The 27,153-nt window shown below is 43.2% G+C and overlaps 1 long non-coding RNA gene across 11 annotated transcripts in view; it reads left to right on the top strand.

Moving 5' to 3' along the window:
- Positions 1-27,153, top strand: part of LOC117222309 (uncharacterized) — a 128,290-nt gene that overhangs the window by 47,261 nt on the left and 53,876 nt on the right. Inside the window, exon 5 of one of the 11 annotated variants that reach the window (XR_013034315.1) lies at positions 411-3,945. The exons of the other annotated variants lie outside the window; for them this stretch is intronic. This is a non-coding gene — a long non-coding RNA (uncharacterized LOC117222309). Of the gene's footprint in view, positions 1-410; positions 3,946-27,153 lie in introns of those variants that run through there. 11 annotated transcript variants of the gene reach the window in all.

The raw sequence follows: 27,153 nt of genomic DNA, 5'->3' as shown, positions 1-27,153 counted from the left end.
ACTTTTCCAGAATATGTCTCATTATTACTGATTAGCGGACTGCGTATTTGATGCGTTTATGACAAAAATGTGTGTCTGTAATTTCAAAGAGAAGAAACAGTAAAATAATTAAAGAGTATTGATACTACAAAAATGAATACTACAAAAAGGAAGGACTGATTCTTGCGACGAATGCAGACGAATTTTTATTGTGAATAAAACTTCGCAGCATGCTGATTAGAGTACGCGATATAATACAAAATCTTGATGAATTCTCTTGAAAGAGGCTCGCGTGAAATTTCTCTTATCTCCGTTAATTTATATAGTTACACGAAATAGTTTACAAGCGTACAACCCAGATATCGTTTCTACTTTCCTTCTACAACTACCTCGATTGTGCTCGCGATAATAGTGAATCATTTTTATCGTAGAGCGGAGCGTAACAGCCGTAAACGTCGAGATTACGTCTCGCGTTCTGTGTTCCAACAGCAACGACGACGACGAGGACGACGACATAAATACCCCTTGGACCGAGGTTTTTAATGACTCCGTCGTCCGAACAGAACGATTTGTATCGGCCAGGCCAGCAGCGTGTGAAATAATGGGACCGTGGTTCGCGCAAGCTGTCCTGTGTGTCTATTGAAAGGAAAAGCCTATAGAGACAGGTGAAATATGGATTGCGTGCCGCTGGCAACAAGTTGAGACCGATCGAAGGGGTGTAGAGCGACCAATCGAGCGAGATGTCGGTGTAAATTATGAATTTGCAATTGTGTGAGGCATAAGTGAGCGAGAATGTGTGGATAAACGGTGCGCGTTGATCGGTTTCAGAATGAACTGAGAACTAGAGGGTGCAGGAAGCGTTCGTGCGGCAAGACCTTCGTTTAAACGAGATGCGTTCTTCGTGTTATTCGCTGTAATTGCTCGCTCCGGTGCACCAGAGATCACTAGACCGGCGGATCTTTCCGTATTTTACAGCATGCACAGATTATTGGAAGTGCGCGAGATTCAATCAACAAGATCCAATAACATTCTTGATTTTCTTTTTAGAATCAGCGATCGTTTAATCGAGGGAACGAACGTTTCTTTATTTCTAGCGTTCGTGAAATCAAGTACGGAAGTGAGAATTTGCGTGAAGATCCGCGTGGTCTGTTAATCACTTCAGCTCACGAGAATAGTCGTCGAATGCGATCGAAGACTCGTGCGAATCTCTAAAGCAAGAAACTTGAACATTTACAATATGTTTTCCATGGACGATGATCGAATAGAATCTCTTCATTCGCGAACGTATTGTTGCGACCGTGAAACGGAACCAAGAGAAGTCGACTTCCGAATCGAGATTGCGGTTTCCGGTCCACAGCAGCCGTTCTGGATGATAGACGTCGATGATGACAGACATGCATACAACGATCCGTGATTAGATTTATTGCAAGCCGATAAATGCGTTCGTTATCGAGGAGGACCGGAAGCCCGCGATATCACGGAAAGCGATGATAAATAAACCGAATCCCGTAATTTGCTTTCGAGACATGTTCCCTTCGTATAGTTATCTCTCTGTGGATTAGAAACGAAGAGGGGAAGAGGTACGGGGATTTTTCAGGCGGTACAGTTGGCGACACTTTCCCGCTAGGAGTTTTTGTCGCGTGGCATACGGACGGGAATTTAAACGAGCGAAATAAATCTCGTGGTCCCCTTTCGCGCCGCGGGTTTTACGAGCCTCCGGCCGGCCTCTGTGCGCACACCCGTTCTTGCCATGATAATGAGCGCTATCAATTTGCATCTGGGTTATTAGCACTTGCTCGCTGTTCCTTAAGTCAACGACAATTCGACCGTAATTTAAGCCGCCTTATTGATTACTTCCGGCCGGCCAGAGCGACGCAGGTAGCCGCGGCCCGTGGAATTTACGACCCGCCGCGATCATCTTTTCTCCGCGACGACACGCTTCTCGATCGTACGTCTGTCAGCCGAGTTTATCGACCAATCCTGTTGCGATACCATACACCGCCGCTCTCGCCCCTTCAATTCGCCGATTATGCGATCGTTGATGACGGCCGACGAGGACGCGCGACTTCTCTCAATCTGGCCCGAGGAAATATCGTTCTGCAATCCAGCGATGCCGAAATTTATTCTTGGCCGTTAGTCGGTCGAAATTAGTTGCGAGGGAAAATTATTGGTAGACCGGAGTGTCGTCGCGAGAAACATAAATCGTAGGAAAATGTCTTCACTCTTTTAACAAGTTGAGAATAATCTAACAGCGTCGTTAAATTCGTCTAATCCGTTTACAGTTTTGTGTTCGAACTATTCGTACTTCTCGTAAACAGCACGATTTACTAACGTCGGATTAGCCAAATATAACAGGGAACGTACAGGGTTCTATTTCTACGTTTAACACAGTTTCGATGCAACATGAAACGAATATTTGTGCCAGTGGTGTAAATGGATTAAATAGAAATCGAATTCAGCATATAGGTCTATCGTAACCGAAATTTCTTTTGGATCGTGCGGATACGAAGACTAGGTGGACTTCACGTAAAAGAAAATCAAGCGAGTATAATTGTGAAAAAAGTTAGAAGAATGTAGAAGGAGCAAGAACAATGACAATAAGCGAGCAAAAAAAACAAAAATAAATAGAATATAGGTAGAAATATAATATATTTAAATATACTATTATATATTATATTTATAATATATTATTATTATATTATAAATATAATTATTATATTAAATGTAATATAATATAATAATAATAGAATAGAATAGGTGTGAGGAATTAAAGAATAGAAAATCAGATGAAGGAGAAGGAAAATAGATAGTAAATGATAGGCAAGGGGGAAATATAGTGGAACTATGTGTACTGTAGAGGGATGACAAAATGGTTAACAAACGGATCTTGTAAAACTGTGAAAAATGAAAGTTCGCGATTTATGATATGGAGTTTCGTTGCGCGGCGATACGTATTACCGGGCGCAGTTTCGCGTTCGATTTGCCTCGCGATTGATCTCGAAGGACTAATAATTCCGTTTCAACGGGCCGATTCGAGGGAGCGTCTATTGTGCAACGGCCTCGCCATCATCAGCGTCCCGTTGCAAGGAAAACGGGTACGGAAGAGGGTTTTCGAGAGCTCGCTCCCCACGTCGCGCTGCTTGCTCCGCTATTCTCCGCTCCGCGCCGGGAGCGTTCTTTCACAATTGCGCCCGACCTACGTCATCGGTGCAGGTACCTGGCCGCAGGATGATAATAGGCGCGCAAATAACGCGTTCCGGATGACTCAGGCGAGAGAAGCCCGGGTAAACTTGTTCATCGCTTCTGTCTTATCCGCTTTCGAAACAGAAGTCGCGCGCGATGCGCTGCCCCGAAGTTCGATTGTTCATCGAATTTCTGGGAACGTTCGGCTATTCTCGTTTCACTGCCGTTCGACTTGCGTTCTCGATGCATCTTTCGCGGGTTTATTTACCGAGCAAGACCGCGGCCGAGCCACAGAACGGGATCGAATGTATTTAAATACTCTGAGGTTTGTTATCGGTGCTTTACTTAATTGGCTTGTATCGCGGAGGGCGTTTGACGCGAGGAAAAGAAGCTTGGGGGTAAATAATATTGATTTCAGTTTTGTCATTTTTGCTAGTTGTGGAAGAATCTATACGTTTCACTCAGTCATTTCGATCGTAAATGCATCAAATTCGTGGTACAGTTATGATAACTAATACTTGAGGAAAGAAAGGGAGAGATGTGAATGCTGGCAGCTGTTGCTCCATGATCATTTGTCATTTCTCATACAAATGGAGAACGTGATCACAATTCGTCGAATGAACGTTCAATAATTTACAATATTGACAACCTCGTAACTAGGGTAGTGGAGCCGTTTATCGATCAAATGCTGTGCTTTGGTTTGTTTTTGGCACAATTAACTTTATATTTATCAAATAAAAGGTATCCAATTTTTTGTATTGAAAAATAAGCGAAATAAAAGAATGTAGAAATATATAGGAATATAGAAATATAGAATATAGAAATAGGGTACACTTCATATATTTAAGCTAGTCGTCGCTCTCTGTGGTTCCGAAGTACAGTAACTTCTCCCGGAAATGCCAAGTTCGGGTTGCTGTGAATTTCCCTGTGCTAGTCCAACGCCTCTGTAACTTATTGCTACGTCAATGCCAAGGGTCGACGTCTTTGTTCCCGAAAGACAACACAAAATGTTCTGTTGGGCATGAGTCAGCTAAGAAAAACCTTGAAGCTACAAGGTGCGGGGTAGGTACAGTATAAATTTATAATTGACGCTCAGCTTGGAAACTAAAATGGCCAATTTAGGAAGAAGAGGTATGGTTAATCGCGTGCTTATGACTCGTTTTTATAGTTGTTGACAATCGGTAATTTACTGTACGTAACCGTCGAATCGTAGCATGTGGCCTCCGAATTGCCTTCGAATCGTGGCAAGATATTAGAAATAAAAAAGTTAAGTCATCGTTTCTATTCTAGCATTGCTTTTCCGCATGCTTATAAGTCACCGTGATCTAGAAAATGCATTTTTTAAATTTTCGCTATGGGCTCAGATGAAAATGTTTGAAAAACATCATTTTCAAAAAATTTTTTTGTCGTTCCAATCAATTGCAATCTAAAAAGCTTGTTGCATACTAATTTCATAGAAAACTAGTCGGTCTAACATATCAAAAATATTCAAGTACTTCGAATCAATTTTAAGAAAGTTATTCTATTAAAAGTTAAGAAAGTATAAAAAGTATTAAAAAAGTATAAAAAAGTATAAAAAAGTATAAAAAGGCGTTAACAAACATTCCGAGGCGACTGTAGAATATAGAATAGAGAAAAAGGAACGTACCTAACACTTCCAGGTGAATTGAATAGGAGTCTCAGGCAAATATTTCAACTTTCAGAGACAATCCATGACAATAACCAGGCATTACCTCGGAAACCTTTTTCCAGTGAGTAATTTCAAAACGAAAAGCGATAGCCAAACAATTATAAATAACGGTGAAAAGAACCGTGGAAACTCTGCCGACGGTTTTCCAGCGGAAAGCTGCTCATAAATTACTGTCACTAGTCCTTCATCCCTGACTGCTCGGTCCGTCGAACAAACATTCCACAACGAAAAGGGAAAGGAGAGACGATCCGCGCCGAAGAGAACGAGAAAGATGAGAGGGGGAAAGGGCAGAGGGATTTTCAGCGCGGACAGTTCTCTCCGTACCTGCCGAAGGAGCATAACAGGGTGGTCATAATAAATATATTTACACCGACGTCGTCGCCATAATACCGCAACTCGGGACGGCCCACGTGGTCGCCCACGCGGGCTGCTCGGCCGGAAGTTTATTGCCCGATTATCCGACCTCTAACTCATTTTACGCGCGGCGCCGTAAAACCTTTGGCCACGGTGGACCCGAGAGGCCGACGTTTACGAAGATTTCTTCCGCGGCGATCGGAAACGTCTCTGAAATCGAATTTTTTAAGGCCACTTCCCGACAAATCGTTCGCGAAATTGCTGTGCCTCGAGATTTTCTACGAAGACATCCATCTCGTGCAGGATAAACAAAGTTCTTTTTTCAGACTTATGACGATATAAGACAATTTTTCTATATACAATGTTTGGTAAATTCTGCTAATTTTATGATCTTAATATTCGTGACAATTTCAAGATTCGTGATACTTATTTAAACGGAGATATAACGATATAAAACGATATAAGACAATTTTTCTATATACAATGTTTGGTAAATCCTGCTAATTTTATCATTTTAATATTCGTGACAATTTCAAGATTCGTGATACTTATTTAAACGGAGATATAACGATATAAAACGATATAAGACAATTTTTCTATTCAATTTTTGTGGTAAATCCTGTTAATTTTATCATTTTAATATTCGTGACAATTTCAAGATTCGTGATACTTATTTAAACGGAGACATAACGATATAAAACGATATAAGACAATTTTTGTGGTAAATCCTGCTAATTTTATCATTTTAATATTCGTGACACAATTTCAAGATTCGTGATACTTATTTAAACGGAGACATAACGATATAAAACGATATAAGACAATTTTTCTATTCAATTTTTGGTAAATCCTGCTAATTTTATCATTTTAATATTCGTGACAATTTCAAGATTCGTGGTACTTATTTAAATAGAGAATGCTGAAAGCGTTTCGAAATTCGATGAGTCAAGGATGCGGCTAGGATAAAAACGTAAATGAAAGCTTTGAAGAATATCAAGATTGGTCAAGGATTACCATGTCTCGTCTCGGTGTTCGTTGCACATTTGTTTGTGAAACAGCACGGTGACAAATAAACGTGAAAATTGTTTCGAATAATGCAGTTGTTCATCTGCGATGCGAGGCTCGATATTTTATCCGCAACTGGGTCACAGAAATATCACCAATTTCTGCGAAGAAATTTCTACCATTCCGTCGCTGTTCCATGAATAAATTTTTATGTTCGGGAAAATCAATTGTTGTGCTTGCTCGAAAGTATGTACGCGCATGCTTAAAATGCCGAATCATTAAGAGCGAATCTTTACGCTATACAGAATGTTCATGCAAAATAAAAATTGTCTTCGTCGATTGCAAAGCGCATGGGTGAAACAGATAAATAATTCCAACGAGTTAATTCAGCTTAAATTCCTTGAATATTATAATTGTTCTAAAATTCGTGTTCCCACGTTCATTACAAATGCCTAAAATCCGCGATCTATCGACGAAGCAAGCACGAAGATTGATAAATCGTAGAAAATAATGAAAATCTCGGTCCGAGGGAACGCAATTTCTCGAATTTCCCGTCGAAAATCCCCGAAAATTTCACATACACGTCTAGTTAAAACTCCGCATTAAAAACGACTGGGCGGTCGAGGCAGCGTTCGGAGCATCTCCCGGAGCCCGAATCGATTTCCCCATCACCGGGTGATCCTCAATCATATCGCTATCGGGCACCTCCACCCCAATTCGCACCGTTCGCAACTTGAAGAGCATCGATAGAGACGATCACGAGGATCGAGTCCGCGGAATCGCCGTGGAAGATCGGCGAGGATCAGAAAGGGAAAGGGTAGCGCGAGTGCCGGAAGAGACCTGTTCGAGGGACAGAGACGGAGAGGGGGTCTGCAGTTATGGGAGTTGCTGTGGAGTGGAGTAAGCATTGTAAATCAATACCCTGACGGGCTGCCGGCGCTTCGAACGCGCCCCGTATTTCAGCATGCCAATACACTGGAACTATCCTCCATCGCTGCTGGATAGCGGGATATAACGCTTAATAGAGGTCGCAGATGGAAGGGACCGGCAGGAGGGAGGGGGGTTGAAGATCGAGAAGGGGTTGAACGCAGCGAGGAAATCGTAATTGTTCACCGTAGGATCGTTCTTTCGCGTTTCCGATCGTTCCACGAACGTTTTCCACCCTGTCGCAGCCGCTGCCCATTGTTGTTTCGAGTCAACAAATGCTGCCCTTAAATCTACCGATTTAACACTCTAATTGTAACTATCATTGTAGATTATATTTGCTAGGTCGTGCGTCGTTTAGATGAAAAGGATTTTAGCGTTAGCATTTTATTCGCAAAATTCGTTTCAGATCTTTCACGCGAATTCAATGAAGCGAGCTCTATGAATCGCGAAACGAGCTTTCCGAACAACCTACTAATAGTTTGGAGATAATATAACAATGCTTTCAAGCTGTTCTGAACTTTCTACCGGCTTATATTCCATTCGATTATCATCTTTCCAGCTACCTGTATTCCGGTAAATCGTAGTTAAACATATTTGTGTGAGGATATGAACATTTCACGTTCTGTGCATTTGCGAGTGGATGCACGAAAAGGAATTTATTTATCGTTATTACTAAACGTCAAGATGTATTATTGATCGTAAAAAAGCCATCTACTATCGATTGAAAATAGCGTCACTGACGCTATCATCGATAGATCGAGCTTAAATTGCATTGTCACACCTATTTTGCAAACGGTGTTGTAACAGTTAATCTTTTCCATTCCACAAAAATATCCAAATTATAGCAGAATTAACAACCCTTACAAAATTGCATTTTCTTCACAATATATTTTTCTTACGTTTCCAATTCTATCCCACGAATTCAGATCTCTTCGTTGTTCTATGTTTTGGGAAACAACCGCAACAAACCTGAACAAATCGTGAATCCGTGTGAACAATCCTCCGAATTTGGGTGACACGGTGCAACACGAGAACCCTAGACGCCGAATAATGGTGCTCTAATTGGACCCAGAAGTGTGCGTAAGAAGATCGAACGTTTCTTTCTCCGTTCCCGAAGGAGGTCGAACTCCTCGCGTTACATCGCAGCGGTCCGTAATGCACGACAAATACCTAATCCCGCGAAAGTTCCTTTTTCCACCATTAATGGAACAAAAGGCCGCGCCGAGATCCCCGTTGGACGCGCCGCGGTTTTTCATCCCTTTTTCGCTTTCTGGGACAGCCAGAATTACCCGTCTCTCTGTACATTATTCTTTCCTTCCTCTTTTTTTTTACATTTTTCGTTCGCGTCCCGCGTTCAATGCGCCGTCAAGTTTCGCGACGAATTAATAAATCACGCGGTCTCGAAAGCCGTCGATTCGGTTCGAGGGCGCATCGCGACGATGGAAATAACTCGAAAATCATCGCGCGATCGTGGATAACGCGATTTGAAATCTGCGCCGAACCAGGCTTTCGGATATTCGATTCGATGTTGCGTTGATAAAGATCGAAAGGATGTTTACAGCATACTAATTCAATATGCAGACGGTTCGATTCCCGTTCATTTTCTAAGTGTTGGCTACTTTAGCCTCTTCTCTCGAATGATTTCACCACTTTCTTCGTAACGTTTGTTTATTCCTCTTTGTTTTACCAGGACAGCGACAATAACCGCAATTAATCCGTGCACGCATTAATCACATAACTTTGTCAAGCTAATTAGAAAATATACGTAACACCAAATTCACCTGTGCGCCACAACAATCTGATCTTGCGATCAGAGCGCAGATCTTCACACATACGCGGTGACTTCTACAGTCTAGAGTGCATTAAATTTGCTTGTCCCAAAGCTTGACACGATTTCACGTCTGTTCACAAGAGCCTATTTGTTAATCTATTTGTCTAATCAACCGAAGGTTATCTCACCCGTCAATAAATAAATGAACGGTCATCGCATTCCTCCGTGTCCAACAAAATCATGTGCAACTTCTATATCATAGTCATACGTCTATCGACTAGAGCGTATTAAAACGATTGTATCAAAGTAAGCTACTATCTTCAGATTCCTCCACGCCTAGCAAGATCGTTTTATGACACATTCAAGTTTCTCCGCTGTTATACTAGACAGCCTTTACGACCGCACAAATAAAAAGTGGCGGGAGTGGGCGTTTACGGCAATCTCACCTCGTTCTCCAAGGGCGAAGGGTTAAATCGTGCATTACGGCAGTGACGTAGTAAGAACGATAGTACTCATGCTCCCATACGAAGGATCCGCGTCGTTCAGGATCGATCCCTCGGAAGGATGCTCCGAAGGAAAGGGAACCGCTTCCGGGGCCAGGTGTGGGGCCGCTCCAGATCCTCCCGCTTCACCTTGCCCCGGTGAACACGTTCGCGATCATTACTCGCGAACCACGGGTCAAAAGCACGCCGCTTAATCGGTAGTCGCCGGGATGAGCAGAGCGTTGGCATCGCGAGGGCAGGTGGAGCTATTTGGAGAACAGCCCACTCGAGAGGCCACTGTTTTCCTCTCTTTCTCCGGCACGAGTCTTCTCCCTCGCCCGGTTCCTTGCGCCTCTTCCTCTCTTCGACTTCGCGCCCCTCTCTCTCCTTCCCTCTTTCTGTCGCTCTCTTCGCTCTATCTCACTCGCTCTCTTCGCTCTATCTCACTCGCTCTCTTCGCTCTATCTCACTCGCTCTCTTCGCTCTATCTCACTCGCTCTCTTCGCTCTCTCTCACTCGCTCTCGCTCTCTCTATCTCTCCTCTCTCACTCGCTCTCTCTCGTTCTCTCACTCGCTCTCTCTCGCTCTCTCACTCTCTCCCTCGCTCTCACTCTCTCTCTCTCTCTCTCTCTCTCTCTCGCTCCCACTCGCTCTCGTTCGCGCCGTCTCGCTCCGGTTCTCTGGGACTCCTTGGCCGGTCTCGGAGCGACGTTGGCAATGTTGCGACCGAGGAACGACCAGATGGTCCTATATATCCTTGCGGCAGCTGCGATGGTCCCGGCCGCGTCCCTCGAAGACGCAGGAACCAAGCCGGATAAAAAGGGAGCGTGCCCCCGTGCCCTGTGATCCTTCGCGCCCAAGGCTCGATCGTCCGGGATCATTGAATCGCCTGGTTACCTCTTCGTCCTCGGTCACCCTATCCGGCCCCCAGGGAAAGGATGCTGCGCAGGCAGGACCTGGAACTAGGCGATTAATTATTATCTCACCTTCCGCGACCACGCTCGCTAGACCGCGGGTTTTACGCGTTCGTGGCGCACCGAGTTCGTTCTGGAAATTCGAGCATGCTTAACGAGCTTTTCACTCTACTTTCAACATGATAAAGACCGCACCCTTTGTTCAGTGATAGCAGAATCAGGCTCCGCGAAACATCGCTGCTCGGAGGTCTTGTTTTTCACCAGAATGGTCTGCATTTGCGTAAAGATCGTTCTGCTGCTGCTGCATCTTGCTGCTAGAAGTCTTTGCTATTGTTTAATTATGTTCGTCGTACGAACTTGTAAATCCTGTTTGCTCCAATTCAAATCTCAATGTTCGTGCTTTTGAATCGTCGTCGCGTTGCGCATGTCCCGCGAGTGATCAATGCTCGACACGCTCGCGGACAGTAACAATTTTAATGAGCTGCAAAAATAGACTGATTGCAATTAAATTGGACTAATTGTGATCTCGAAATTTTGATCGGTCATATTTCGTGCGGGCGCTCAGAATATCACATTTTAATAGCTTATATGTACTGTGGAAGCTGTTTCAGCCACGTCGATACGAAATCAGAATAAAGTGCATAATGATTTCAAAAAATGAATGCTATGTAGAATTGAATGATCGATGATTTAGCTTGTAAATTTGAATGTCGTAGCATTCGCGTCATTCCGTATCGCAGTAAAAATAGATAAAATTGATAGAAATGAGGTTCATCCGAAAATCTTTCTGCAGAGTGTGTACCAGCAACGCTCCAGAAAATGGAGTCTGCGATTCGCAAGTCGGTCCCAGGGTGGGGAGGGGGGGACACCATAGTTGCGCGAGCCTGTAATCAACACCGCAACGCGAACCGCGCTCTTATCTACGACAAAATACAAGCCGATGGCGACACGCGGTCCCAGATAAGGTGCGTGCCTTTCAAAATGGACGGCCCTCGGGTCATGCACTCGCAAGCGGATCCTCGGGCCGGCGTCGGGCTGCTATACCGCGATATCGCGTCCTCGGTTTCCTCCGTTTCCCGCCGCGACACCTGCTTTCGTTTTATCGGCGAATTTTTATTCACATCGTGCGACCGGCCATCGAGCAATTTTTGCACCGAAGGACGCCGAGATAAAGAGGTCGCAGAGAATATCGATGAACGCGCTTCGAGGTGACTCGGTGTCTCGAGTTTCGGAAAGCCGGCACGTCGATTCGAAAGTTGTTAATGTTGTATCACGCATTTGTCGCGGTTCGGAACACTATAAATAGTTTTTAGCGTCGCGTGGACTCGGGGGCTTCGAGACTTGATCTAAAAATCATGATGCGAGCAGATAGGAACGAGGATTTTTACGAGGAATAGTAAAAAAAAAAGAATATAATGACGTATAATATATATATATAATATAATATATAATATAATTAAGTAAACGAAAATTGAATCTGTTTCCTTGCGTTTAGTTTAAGAAAAAATCAGAATTTGTAAGAATAATCTTTCTATAATTTTCTTCGCACCATTGCACAACGATGCGTCAATGAAATTAAGTCGAAAGTATTTGCAGTTATTAGCTTTCGAATTAATTAATTCTTTGCATCGGAATTTCTTTCACAACTGTGTTGATTGGCACTTAATCGTTCTTAATCATTTTCATGTCTTTAATTTGCATGTCTCCCTTTACTTCCGTTTTCAGTCTTTCATAACGGAGGAACAAAATGCCGTTTCTAGTTTCGGTTGCATTAATTAATGCGGACATTTTTGGGCTTGATGTTCGGCGCTAGATCTGCTAAACGCCACGAATCGAGCAGAACGTGTCGCGATAGCGAAAGAATCGTCGCAATAATGGTTTCGCGAGGGAGACCGGCAGGAACGGAGGAAGCGGCGACAGAAATTTCGGGTCCTGTCCGGGTAATTTGCGCGCATTATCAATTTCCGCGGCGCAGGTGTCGCGGTGACACGTTCGAAACTCCATTTAAGCCGGACAGAATTTTGAAGCGCGCCTCCGAGCCGAGATACGATCTGGCGCGCCGTTGCCATTTTTCACTTATTCGCCGGTCGGGTGGTTCCTCATTCTTTCTTTCTTTCTTTCTTTCTTTCTTTCTTCCTTCCTCCCTCCCGCCATTTTTTCCCGCCGTTCTTCCATCCTTCCTCTCGAGCTTAATGAAATTCGACGGCGACAGAGCGTGTAATTACGGCATTCGCGGGCCGCGCCGCTTGTTTAGCCGGTCGATTCATTAAGCCGAGCGAAATTCGTCATTATACGAAAGGAGACTTGTCCTCCTTGCGGTCCAATTCACCGTTCACCCTCGATCCGAGCCGCGCGCGCCATTTTGCCTTTGACAATTTCCTCTGAATTAGGGGAACGCGACAGCGGTGCCGCCGATTTACTCTCTCGAGTTCGATTTACGGTTATTCGAACATCCTCGAGGCCGATTTGCGAATCTGAGAAGTTTTCTGCGTTTTTTTAATAACGAGCTCGAACTTTGCTGCTTCTAAGAAACGTTGCGACACGCTTTAGTCAACTGCAGTTTTATTGATCACACGGAATGGTCAATGCACTTTTGGAAAGCTAAATTTGTCTTTACCACCGATTTCTTGCCGCTTAATTATCCGCCGCTCGAACCGAAGATTTTAGCGACGTCCAACGAATTTCCTTATTTACCAAATCCATTAATAAACGAAGCTCTGCACCTCGAAGAACGATCCAACGAGATCCAAGTGCTGCAAGGTTCGTTCCTCAAGAATTTTACAATTTGATCGAAACCTTAAACCGATTAGGATCCTCGTTAAAATCACTCCGAATTTGATGTAGCCAGCAAACACGTGCCGTTACAATGCAGTTAACAGTGATGAATCCGTATCACTTTCGATTATAAATTGAATTTATCGCGTTGCATGCCGCAACGCTTATCGACGAGAGCGGCACCGAATAGCTTAAAAGCGGCCGCAGTAATTCGAACGTCATCGACCATAATTGCCCCGGTATCGTAATTAGATAATAGTGTAAAGTGGAAGCAACGCGATCGGGTAATTAATAATAAACGGCCATCCCTGTCATGAGTTACATAAATGCCGGCCCGGCGGAACGCCGGAGAGATTCGCGGGGCCACGCGCGCGGGCCGCGTTAATGAACTTTTCGTTTTAATTAGATGAACTTCGGCGATCCGCGGCCGTTGCTCCCCCGAGTCCGTCGCGCCACCGCGTTTCGCTCGATTTGCGACCGCGTTTCTTTTCCAGCGTCGCGCATCCTTTGCTTTCACTTTCCATCCGTTCCTATTGCCGTCCGCTCGTACCGCCGTCCGCTTTCCTCGAGGCAGGATAACTCGCGGCAGTCGCCCGGGATAAGAGAAAATTGTTAGTAAGTTACGGCGGTATATACCCTCCGTGGCCACCGGAGTGCGCACCGACTTGACCGTAGGAGAAAATTGTCGCTAACTTATGACATCCTTTCGGAACGCCACTCCTGCGCCGAGGATACGCTGCGGTCGCCTCCGTTGCAGCTGCAACTACTGGCAAGTTGTAACTGATAGATGTTTTCTTTCTTTTTTCTCAGCTTCTCCCCTTTTGTCGCTTCCTGCCCTCCCTCGTCCTTCGAATAATTTCTGGTGGGAGTGCATTGTCAGACGCCGACAAGTCCTCCGGAACCTCCTTCAGCCGTCTAAAACAATTTTTGTATTTATTGGATATTTACATTTAGTTCGTTGCAAATTTTCATCCGAGTAAACACTCTTTCGATTAGCGCTTCGAACTCGGCGTCATTCGTGTACAGGGTGTTTCAAAGTTATTGTACAAGCGGGAAATGAGGGGTTCCTGCGGTCACTTGAAGTAACTTTTTTCTCAGCGAAAATGCAATCCACAACTTAGTTATTAAGGTTATTAACGAAAAACACAATTAACAAGCTTGGTCGTCTTGTGCCAGCTGATCTCTCGCCTCTCATTGGTCACTGTTTTTCGTTAATAACTCGTAAACAAAGCCGCGGATTGCACTTGCGCCGAGGAAGAAGTTACTTCAAATGGTCCCAGGAACCCCTCATTTTCCGATGGTATCATAATTTTGGGACGCCCTGTATTGGTGACGGAATTATTTGCCTAGATTCGGAAATTAATTGTCACGCTGATCTGTTACGTCTTCCTAATTTTAATAGAACCAGCAAACCGAAAGAATATTGAAAATGCGATCGATGTGATACAACATAATTTTTTCAATTTTATTTCGATTAAATGAAACGCTTCAGATTGCATGCAGTTTTGTTGGCGCGGCAGTCGAGGTGTTCCAAACTTATCTGTTATCGACCAACTAGTATGGATCCATCGATCGGCAAATAAGCTGCTGTGAACGATAACGGTCGCATTAAGCTTTGGACCCTGTTGTTGACAGCGATATGTTTCACCATCGATTCGCCGAATCGTGACGCCCGATATCTTCGTAAATAATAGCAATAAATTATTCTATGTCGATAACTAATACGTGATGGATCGCATGCCGGAACGACTGCTCTCGAAGCCACGAATTCTCTATTCAAATGATAATAAAATTTACTGGTACTCGCTTTGATGTTTTATTACAATATGAGACGCGCGTGGTTGCGGTTCAAGATCTTTACAGAGACTGAAAGAACGTACACACCGCTCGGGCACTCATCCTCGAACACTCATGCCTACGTACTATATTATCTATGATAAGTGGTTTATATGATAAGTTTATCGACTATATATAACTGCAGTATCATATTTCTTCACAAAAATATATAGGAGATATATGGAAACATGTATATATATGCATATAAATTTCCATATAATATATGGAATCGATTATATCTGCTATATATTTATTCTCCTTTATATATCTCCTTTATAGCAGATATAATCGATTCCATATATTATATGGAAATTTATATGATCGATATATATATATCGATCGTTAATCGATTATAACATTCCCAGATAATTCTATTCATTCGTTTCAGCCGGGAACACGGCTGAATATAATGAGATAACAATGAGAATAACAAGAAAATACGTAAATTGACGTGGAACGATTGGGTTGCGCCAAACCGCGTTCACGGCTGAAACGAATAAATAGAATTATCTAGGATTGTTATAGTCGATTAACGATCGAAACGGCAGTCAGTACATGATTCTTCGACTTTTACGATCGTTGTGGCTTATCAGGACTCTTGTAACCAGACCAATAGCACACTTATCCCTCGGCACCGCTTCCTTGAAAAAATCGGATAACGAACATCGTTAGAGAAAGCTCGCAATGATCGGCTGGAAATATCTCCGAGAAAATCGCCACGATCCACGGCGAATCCGGTAACCAATTAACCGGCGTGGTTGCGTCACGGAGTCCATTAACATGCGGCGAATCGCCGCGATAGTCACGGGTCGACGAGCTCTCCTCGCGGACGAGACGATTACTCGCGAATCCGCGCGTGGAAAAAAATACAAGGAGAGAAAGAGAGAGACGGGGCGAGAGAGAGAGATTGAGAGAGAGAGAGAGATATTGAGCGATAGATAGAGAGAGAGGGAGAGAGAGATTGAGATAGATAGAGAGAGAGGGAGAGAGAGAGAGAGAGAGAGATTGAGAGTGAGAGAGATTGAAAGAGAGAGAGATTGAGAGATAGATAGAGATATTGAGAGAGAGAGAGAGATTGAAAGAGAGAGAGATTGAGAGATAGATAGAGATATTGAGAGAGAGAGAGAGATTGAAAGAAAGAGAGATTGAGAGAGAGAGATTGAGAGAGAGAGAGGGAGAGGGAGAGATATTGAGAGAGAGAGAGAGAGAGAGAGAGGGAGAGATATTAAGAGAGAGAGAGAGAGAGATTGAAAGAGATTGAGAGAGAGAGAGAGAGAGAGAGAGAGAGATTGAAAGAGATTGAGAGAGAGAGATTGAGAGATAGATAGAGAGAGAGGGAGAGAGGGAGAGAGAGAGGCCTCCCTTAATCTTCTTTCGTGCGTGACTTTTCGTCGATTGTGCAACAGGTGGTGAGCTCGACCTTCGGCCCCAGGTTCGTTCTACGCGGCATTCGAAAGTCGTCTCTCCTTTGCCTACTGCCACGATCATTCTCCGGAGTCGCTATAATATCTCTGGAACTACGTGTGTACACTATCGTTCACAAGTAGTTCGACACACGCGCGACCAGGAAGCTCCTGCAAATGTACGCTCCTGTAAACAAATTTTCGGGTACAGAACTCCATTTTCATCCCTTCGCTGATGCTTTCGACGAATTAACCTTTAGGCGAACATTGAGAAAGTGGACTCTGAAAGTACGACACTTGTCGTCCTAGATAAAAATGTCTTATCGATTAGTTCGCCAGTTTTTAGGATATTTTGAAATATTTGGAACGCGACGTGCCTTTTACCTTTTTTAAGCACAGCTAGAATATTCTGTATACTTCATAGAGATCCCCAAAATGTGACTTCATTCATTTGTTCTAGCTTCTTTAAAAATGATTTTATTAATTCATGATTTTATTAGCTTCTTCAATTATTATTTTCTGTACGATCGGAAGTGTTGGTCGAGACAATTTAATTAAAGAGGGCAGAACAAACCGGTTCATTTATTTAATGCCAACGTTAACTTCGCTCTGCCATAATTTCAATATATTTACACGCATTCCAATGAACTGTGAAAATGGGGTATCTAACGCGTGTAACGATTTCAGCAAGAAATAGATCGAATATTTAAGAAAGCGTGTAATCCAACCCTCTTCCGAGATCTTCATCTTTTCATTGTCTACCAGGAGCAGTGCTCTTCGAGTCCACAAGAAACACAGCAAATTCTGACGAACATTTTTCCCAGCCTCTAGAATAATTAAAAAAAACTACCGCGTGGATAACCATCGAAGATCAAGTCGGTTCACGGACACGGGGTTAACAGACCCATAGCTAGAGAGATCTAAAATCTTGCTAATTTTCTGCTCGACAAAAGCGACCTTCGCACGGAATTACTCAACGAGCAAACACAAACGAAGAAGCAAATGGCTCAAAAAGCAAATGGCTCGGCATCGAGTCGCACACGATGGCGGCGGCGAAACGAGAGCAGACCTAGACGGACAAACGTCCAGGGAGAACAGTCGGGATCCATTTTGATCCCTCCACTCTGCAAATACGTTATTCAAGGACCTCGGTTGAACGATCCAGCAGGATCTCGTAATTAGTACACGCGCAGAAAGTCAAACCCGGCGAGGAGGCACGTGCCGGCGACTGAACCTCCCTCTCCCTCGTTCTCTCCTTTACCATTTCGATACCTTGTTCGGTGTCTCCTGCCTGCTCTCTCTCTCTCTCTCTCTCTCTCTCCCGTTCTTTCTCTCTCGATCTCGCCCGGTTTCTCCCCGAGATTCGAATGTAATACACTCGAGCAAGGCCGCGGAGCAGAGCGTGCCACGCCACAGATACAATGGATCGCCTGCTAAACCCACCAGCATGCCAATTTCGGTCCGACGCCTATGGACCGTAATGGTTTCCTGGAAAACTGCGTCTACGAACCGGCCATTATTGGACAAGGGGAAATGCTAATCTTCCAGGGCCCGTATATGTAGATACCGACAGAAAAATGCCGGACGAAAGTCGAGACGGTAAATAGGTCGCCGATGTTCGCTTTTCAAACGTTCACGTCGATTGTAAAATTTGTTCAGGATCGAGTCAGCTTTGTTTCTTTTAGCCGTTGGCTTGTAGACAAGTTTCAGATTTTGCTCCCTGTTAGAATTTATGAGACAAATCGGTATTTGTAATGTTAAACAGTAGAAAGATCGAAGCGTTTAATGATGTCGACATATTACTTTCGATCTGTTAACCCTTTGCGCTCGAGAGGTGACTCTAAGGCACCGCTAAAAATTGTTTCAATCACGGAAAATGAGAATACATACTACAGTTCAGAAAAACTATTTTGGATTTAGAGCATGAATGTCTTCGAGTGTAAAGGGTTAAAATTATTGAGAAAAGACTGCAGGTTTATAAGGTACGTGCTTCTAATTTTTTTTTTGCACCAGATGCAAACACAATTTGTTGTCTATTAATCAGTAATTTGGATCTCGCACTGTTTCAGGTCGCACCAATTCAATTTTTGTCATAAGAAATGCTTGTTAACACTAGGTTTCCGGAATCAGTTCAAACGACGGTCGCTAATTTTTGGAAATTTTGAATATTGTTCAGATTGCGAAGACACATTTATGAGTTATTTATTCAATATACAACTACTCTATATACTCAATATTTATTCAGTACATTACAGTCGTCGAAGATCAGACCGAACGTCTCATTGTTACTTTCACAAACTAACACAAAACAAGCTGATTCTAGCGGTCCGTAAATCTAGCGTTGAAAAGCATAATCTCGGCGGTCCGTGAACGTAAATTTCGTCGACACCAGCTGTCTAAATTTTGTCGAAACGATACAGACGGTGAAACGATATCGGCGGAATCGGTACGAAAGAGGCCGAGCTCCGTTTCCGGTCGATCCTCCCGCATTCCGCGTCGGAGCAGCGTATCAGGCCCGTGAGAGCCGTCTATTTAGTAAGCTGTAAATCAACGAGGCCCGAGCGGGGTCTCTCTCTCTCCCCGGCTCTCTCGTTCCTCTCTATCCTCTCGTTTCTCTCTTTCGGCCCTCTGCCCCGCGCGGTTTTCCTCTTTCTCTACGCTCTAGCGGTGCTCTCCCCGGCAGCGTGTTGCGAGCTGCCCGAAGGAATCCGGCCGATTCGCCGCGGCGATACCTGTGTGCGGCCTGGGACTCATGTAAATCCGCCGAGCCTCTCCCGAACACGGTGATCGCCACCATCGATACTCCTCTCGGTACACGGGATCGCGAGCGGTGATCCAGTTTGCGGAATTCCTACGGTTGGGCCCCTTTTCGCGGGCCCCGCGACCACCTGGCCGGGCCCGTTCCGTTTTATTCTGATCTCTCCGCAACGGACAGAGAGCGGCCACCGCTCCCCGTGACGCCGGTGCTCCGGATTTGCCCCGGGAGCAACGCCTACGGGCAAATGATGTCAGAGGAGCAGATAGATCACCGATCGAAAACAATCCATCTTGTTTTTTCTGCGCGGAGTTTGCGCGCTGCTCCGCGGGCCGATTCTTTTTTAGCGTGCCCGCTCTGGAAATTACGGCGAGGCACGGCGGAATTCGCGACTTTCGTCGCGTGCGTTGTTTTTACAGGGAATGATAGCGGGGCTGGACGACGCTCCGGTCGAGCAACGGCGACCGATAGCAACTTTTACAGACTCTGTTGGTTCGCGCTGCGTCGATCGTGCTCCGCCGATGCTTGATCGCGAGGTTAATTTGATTAATCGGTGGCAGACTCGTAGTCTGAACATGTGGGCCGAAATGCCGGAAAGATTGTGAATCTCTTGGATGTGAGAGCGAATGATCTTTTAAGGAGATTACAGCGAGTTTGTACTGGTTTTAACAAGGTTCCCGTGTTCGTTGTGTTCGCGATTGCGCCCAAGTTCTTCCCTTTTTACAGTAAATTTTCCGCAATTTTCCTTCAGCTTGTGAACAGAAATGGAGAATTTGGGAGGAGGAGATTTTTATAGTGGTCAACAATCATAAAAACGAGGTGCGAGGCTCGAATAATCGTATCTCCTCTTCCCGAATTGACCATTTTTGTTTGCAAGCTGAAGGAAAATTGGGGAGAATTTACTATACTTGGGCCTTCGCCGTACCATTCTCTTCACAGATATAATGACTTTACGATAACAGATGTTGACTGTCATAAATGGCTACATTTACTTGACTATTTAAATACTAACGATAAAAGGCTGGCTTAAAACATTTATATCTAACAGATTATTACCAGACTGCGGATCTTTATGCGCAATAAAATTGCAACATCTTTTTGCTTTGTTTTATACTTTGTTTCGTTATCCTTTCGTATCGTCGCATCATCGTCAAAGGTTTTCGTTGTATGTAACATTTATAATTATACTCGCGACATTTTTCTCCCGTCAATTAAATCGATTAACAATGTTCTCGTGTTCGTTGTGTTCGCGATTGCGCCCAAGTTCTTCCCTTTTTACAGTAAATGTTCCCCAATTTTCCTTCAGCTTGTGAACAGAAATGGGCAATTTGGGAAGAGGAGATTTTTATAGTGGCCAACAATCATAAAAACGAGGTGCGAAGCTCGAATAATCGTATCTCCTCTTCCCAAATTGTCTATTTTTGTTTGCAAGCTGGAGGAAAATTGGGGAGCATTTACTATACTTAGGCCTTCGCCGTACCATTCTCTTCACAGATATAATGACTTTATAATGACTTTATGACTGTCATAAATGACCACATTTACTTGACTATTTAATGACTGACGATAAAATGGCTCGATTTCGTTCTGGCTTAAAACATTTATATTTAACAGATTATTACCAGACTGCGGATCTTTATGCACAATAAAAATGTTCCTAATTGCAAGACAATTCTCTTATTTCTCTCTTAAATAATTTTAACAGCATGCGATCTCAACATATGACCGTCTTTTAGTTCCTTTCAACTTTTTCACTATATTTCATCTTTCACCGCGGTCCGGTTATTACCAAAAACCTCCGTCACGAGTCAGACTCGTCAGACTATGGCAAAGGGTTTGAACTGAATTGTGTGCGCATTGAGGGTTCTCGAGGGTGAAACTTCGCTCCTCCAGCGAGTGCTTGAAATATAGAATCGTGAAAACGTCGGAGGAATCCGAGAATACCTACGAAAATTAATTTGCATTCGATTTCACCTCTCGCAGGCGTTTCTGAGAAAGAAACTTCCATCGATGTCGTCGGTAACTAAGTGTCGCAAAAAAGCCGTCGACGAGAAACGATTGAGATCCGTAATTTTCTCTCTCTCTCTCTCTCTCTCTCTCTCTCATTCTCTCCGTAATTTTCGTTCAGTTATCTGAACATACGGCACCCATGCTGTACTGTATATTTCAACGTGGAAGCAGCGTACGAACTTTCGCGTCACTTTGAACGGCCGTAATTCTTGCTTAATCTCGAGGATTATTAGCGGGCGACGTCATCGGGAGGACCAAAGGGAATCCTGGACGAAGATTTTCCGAGTTCGAGGGCCTGTTTACTCGCGGTGCCCGGCGTAGAGCGCAATTCGCAGGGCTCCGAGGAGACACGCAATCGTCACGGTTCTTCTTGATACCGGATTTAAAGGCCTTATGCTCGGTTTTCACGAGTCTCCGGTGTCGCTGAGTAATCCTATCCTCGGGCACATCTAGCCAGCATAATGTCGCCTGACCGGTAGCGCAAGCACCGGCCACTGTTCCTCGTAATATTTTAATACCGCGCTACCTTTAATTATGCCTCGTTGCTGCGTTTAATTCCCGTATATTACTGGATGATTCGCGGAGGAGTCCCGGTCTGATTGCCTAATCGTCTTATCTTATTATACCTTTTGCTTTCTCCTGCCCGGTGGAAACCAACGATTTATTGAGCACACTGCGTCAGTGAGAACCGTAATGTAGGATTTTGATCTTGCGAAAGTATGCTTTCCAATTATCTCGGACGATTACAATTGCTTTTCGGTTTTACGGAGAGTGTTTTATCGTATCGAGGACTTTCAGCCAGCCAATTCGTTCGCGCTTCTCTAACTTTCCTATTTTGTCTTATTTCTCGAATGTCGCCGCAACATCTTTTTGCTTTATTTTATACTTTGTTTCGTTATCTTTTCGTATCGTCGCATCATCGTCAAAGGTTTTCGTTGTATGTAAGATTTATAATTGTACTCGTGACATTTTTCTCCCGTCAATTAAATCGATTAACAAGGTTCTCGTGTTCGTTGTGTTCGCGATTGCGCCCAAGTTCTTCCCTTTTTACAGTAAATTCTCCCCAATTTTCCTTCAGCTTGTGAACAGAAATGGACAATTTGGGAAGAGGAGATTTTTGTAGTGGCCAACAATTATAAAAACGAGGTGCGAGGCTCGAATAATCGTATCTCCTCTTCTCAAATTGTCTATTTTCGTTTGCAAGCTGGAGGAAAATTGGGGAGAAGTTACTATACTTGGGCCTTTGCCGTATCATTCTCTTCACAGATATAATGACTTTACGATGACAGATGTTGACTGTCTAAAATGGCTACATTTACTTGACTATTGAAATACTGACGATAAAAGGCTGGCTTAAAACATTTATATCTAACAGATTATTACCAGACTGCGGCTCTTTATGCACAGTAAAATTGCAACATCTTTTTGCTTCATTTTATACTTTGTTTCGTTATCTTTTCGTATCGTCGCATCATCGTCGCCGCAAAGGTTCTCGTCCTATGTAACATTTATAATTATACATTTTTCTCCCGTCAATTAAATCGATTGAAGTTAAATTAAACGTTTTATCGCATCAGCAACAGGTTTCGAAGCGCAATTTCAAACGTACGAACTTCAAACAGTATCGACACGGATCTGCACGCATGAACGAAAGTGTATTAACATTCAACGAGAGAGAGAGAGAGGGAGAGACTTGTCTCTGAAATGAATTTTTAAAACGTGATCGACGAAAGTCGGAGATCCCGCGAAGATCCAAAGTTCAATTACAAGTTTCTTACGCGGTAGAATTCGGTGCACACGGTCGAGCGAGCAATTAAAACTTCTCGACTATTCGACTTTGTTGGCGAAACAAAATGGAGGCGAGGGTTCTTCGAAGAAGCATTATCCTTGAGGCGATAACAGGTCGGACATCGGCGAAGGAAGGAGTCATTCCCCCGGCTTTGATCATCGCATCAACAATCGCGTGCAACGATTTCCAAAGCATCCCGGCCACGTTGCAACGAAATAAAATATTTCGAGTTCCGCGAAGCAGGCGGAACAATTATTTACGGCACTCGGCGCAGAAAGATCTCTTTTCTGCTTTCCTTATTTCCTTGTGCAGTCGCGAACGGATCCAGAGCGAGGGAGAGAAAGAGCGAGAGAGAGAGAGAGAGAGAGAGAGAGAGAGAGAGAGAGACGACTGTGGCCGAGCTCGGGCCGAGTGCGGGCCGAAGATTCATTCGGTTGGTTTTTGCGCAACTCGTCGCTTCAGTAACCCTCTTCTTCTCTTTCTTCAGACCCTCTTCCTGAGACAAGGCTCTCAGCCGGTCATTGATTCGACGTAGATCTCAAGATCAGATCCTCTCGTGCGAAGCATCCTTTGAGTCTTCATTGAAATACCTTCTCTCTTTCTCCATCCAGCCTACCCACTCGGTCTTTCGTCGTTCCCATCTCCTCTCTCTCTCTCTCTCTCTCTCTTTCTCTCTCTCTCTCTCTCTCTCTCTGCCTCTCTCACTCTCTCTCTCTCTCCTTTCGTCCACATGATAATTCCCGTTTGACCAGCATGACGCGAAAAACTGCGATAATTGCGGGATCCTTACGGTCGAAGGACAACGCGAGAATTTTTCCCTTGATCTTCGCCTAATGTGCTTTTACCTCTAATTAACACTTCGACTGGCGACGACCTCAAAAATTAAAGTACTCTGTTTAATCGAATTAAAGCTGAAATGTTTAGTTGTACCACTTCAATGAATCAAATTAATAAGAGTTGGAAAGATGTAGCAGATCGTCGTGCAAATTAACTTTTCGAATTTTGAGCAAATAATTCGGATTGAAGCAAATAAACTATTATCAGAGAATCGACAGTTTTATCTTTTACATTAAAGTTATAGATTCGGAAGATTCAAGTTCAAAATTAACATCTTGTAAGATCATTATACGTATAAGAATAGATTAGAATAAATTATTCTATAGGAGAATAGATTTTCGATTATTTAACAACTAGGTACAACGGCATTTGCTGCATTTTTATGGTACAATTTTAATACCGTATTTGTACGCTGAAGACCCTTGATTTGGATGTTTACGACGCTCAGTTACTTTAGGAAAGCTGCCTTATTCATCGCCTAGACAAAGCTTCCGCCGTGAAAATGGCCGTGGGTCCCGGGTAACGGGAAATTATATTGCAGAGTAATTATGTCATAAACGTCTTTCTTGTTCGAGTTGGTTCGCAATTTGTATGCAACAGGATTTTCTGAGGGAATTCGGCGATCCTAAGTGCGACTCGAGCTTTCAACCGGCCTTGGCAATTAGTTTCCCAGTTTCTCAAGATTTGCGAGCTACAAACGGCAATATAATATTTACGGTGTACAGCCGTCGAATCATTATACAGTTATAACATTTACACGTTCTTAGAATACCAACAATTCCCATTTCACCGCGCGAAATAATTATCCTAGCTGCTAAATTGAATTTGTTCTGATAACGATCGGCACACATGATAACCCTAAATCGATGCGAATAACTCGGATTTACGTAAAGGCTCACAGTCTAATAATCAATGCCAACGCATCGATCAGTTCGCATCGGTTTCGCAGAATTTTTATCGACGTCGAATCGCCGTCGAACGTGCCATTGATCTGCTCGCCAATCACTGTGCTTATCCGAGTCATCGATCGATTAAGAGCCAATCAATCCGATCCGATTGCGTTAGCGAAAGTCATCGTAATCGAATTTTTACGTTCGCGGAGAGAAGAAGTAAGCTCGATGGCGACGCGTGCCGCGATTATTTATCGATCGACCGGATCGGAGTCGCTGGATTTAACCGTGACCATGGGGCACCATGCTCCGTCGAGATCCCGACGGATTTTCGAGCGCAGGATCGTGTCCCTCCGACTGGTCCCTTTCGGACCTTTCCCGGTTGCGTGCCGAGTGATAACCGGTCGACGGATTTACCGTTCCCTATCTCGATGGCCGATCGTGCCTCCCGCTTGGACGTTGTTTATGACACGATGATTGTTACAACTCTGTTCGCTTCTTCGGCTCCGCGTCACGGCGGACACGTCTCTGGGAAAATTATTGAAATGTCGCGGGCTCCGACGGCGAAGAGGATCGAGGATTCGATCGATCCTGCGATCAGTGAATAATCCGACGGTGGACGATTAATGTGGGAACAGTTTGTTGACGACCAACGACGAAGGATATCTCATTCGCGTGATCTCTATAATCTGTGCTCAGCTGTGAACACGGAGAATTCGATTGCTTCTAGACATCGAGGATTTTACGTCGACGTTGTGCATCGTTAAGGAAAAATCGCACGATTTCGTTGTTAGAATTTGAAGGGAGTTTTACTAAAGTAATCGCTAGACTGCGGATTTGGTGGACTTATCACGAAAATGGTATAGTTTAAAACAGTGAAAAGATCAAGAGAATATAAGAGTATCGATGTCTTATCTTGTCGGAGATGTTAAAGAAAAGGCGAAATTTCTATGCAGATAATTCTTGTTTCGCATAAAAATTTACAGAAGCAATTCGAAGCAGTAGACGAACGAAAAGAACTCGAGAAGTTTTGACGAACTTTAGCATTTGACGTTCGTTTTACAATAAAAAATCGTCATGACACGCTGCACATTACGATGGAATTAAATATCGTCTGGAATTATTTTAATTTTAATTAGAATATAGAATTCTCTATTAGCACCCGAAAAACATAGAGTGAAAATAGTTCGTTCCGATACGGTTTCCGAGAGCTTCAAATTTTGTTATTCGCTAGAGGCATTAGATCCTGCTTAATGGAAAAGTAACGTTATTATATGGATCCGTGTTATTTTCGTTGAAACACGATTCACTTCGCTCTATTTTTAATCCGGACGTCTATTATTGGACTTAACGCGGCGGCCATTTTTACGAGGGTACTTAGAAATCAGACTCTTTCACGGATCTAAATTTACACTGTACGGAGGATGTTCGATATTTATGCTATGACAGGAATTCTTCAGGCGGCGGGGTTTATGTAACCGGGGAGGAAAACATTCGAGTAAAAATTGAACGAAAGGTCAGCGCGAATATAACTTATTTTTGCGGGCATAAAATCGCGCTGCTATACGATACGCTCTTCTTTCGTCCTTAACTCTTCGGCGCCGGCGCCATATATGGGGGCCCAGTTGTTTCCAAAATAATTTACTTGCAATTGTACAATATAATAATAAATAATACCTTACAATTTTTTTTATTAATATGTTATATCTTATAATTAATATGATAATATATAATTCCTTATAATTTCTTTATTAACGTACAATACTTTATAATTAATATAACAATATATAATACCTTATATTAATTATAAAGTATTGTACGTTAATAAAAAATTATAAGGAATTATATATTATTATATTAATTATAAGATATAATATATTAATAGAAAAATTGTAAGATATTATTATGTAATATTATGTAATTAAAATTGTAGGGTGTTATATATTATTATATTAATTATAAAGTATTGTACGTTACTAAAAAATTATAACAATATATAATACATTATAATTTTTTATTAACGTATAATACTTCATAATTAATATAATAATATATAATACCTTATAATTTTTTATTAACGTACACAATACTTTGAAATTAATATAATAATATATAACACCCTACAATTTTCTATCAACGTATTTGTACGATTTATTATGGTTACGTTAATGTTATGAAATTACTAATGTTAGCGTTATTAAGACTACAACGTTATTTTCGCACGAATCCATGAAAAATACAGATCCGTATTTCGCACGTATGCCCGGGGATTAATATCGTAAATGAATGGGTGGACGTTAACACGAGCTTATTAAGATCTCCATCGACGAACGTCGACAAATGCATCAGTAATTTCCACGTTTTTAATCATCGGTCTAGACAGGAGTAATTCTCTCGGCGAACATTGAAATGCTACCATTCGATTCTCCCGAAGAAGTTGAGAAACTCGTTTCACCTAAATTCGAAATTATGATCCACGTATCGCCGGCTGCCGCTAATACCAGCCTCGCGTTCGATGAGTTACCATACACACGATGATCTCTCTCTCTAACA

The sequence above is a fragment of the Megalopta genalis genome, chromosome 1, assembly GCF_051020955.1.
Source record: "Megalopta genalis isolate 19385.01 chromosome 1, iyMegGena1_principal, whole genome shotgun sequence".
Taxonomy (NCBI): Eukaryota; Metazoa; Arthropoda; class Insecta; order Hymenoptera; family Halictidae; genus Megalopta; species Megalopta genalis.
This window is presented reverse-complemented; position numbering and strand designations above follow the sequence as displayed.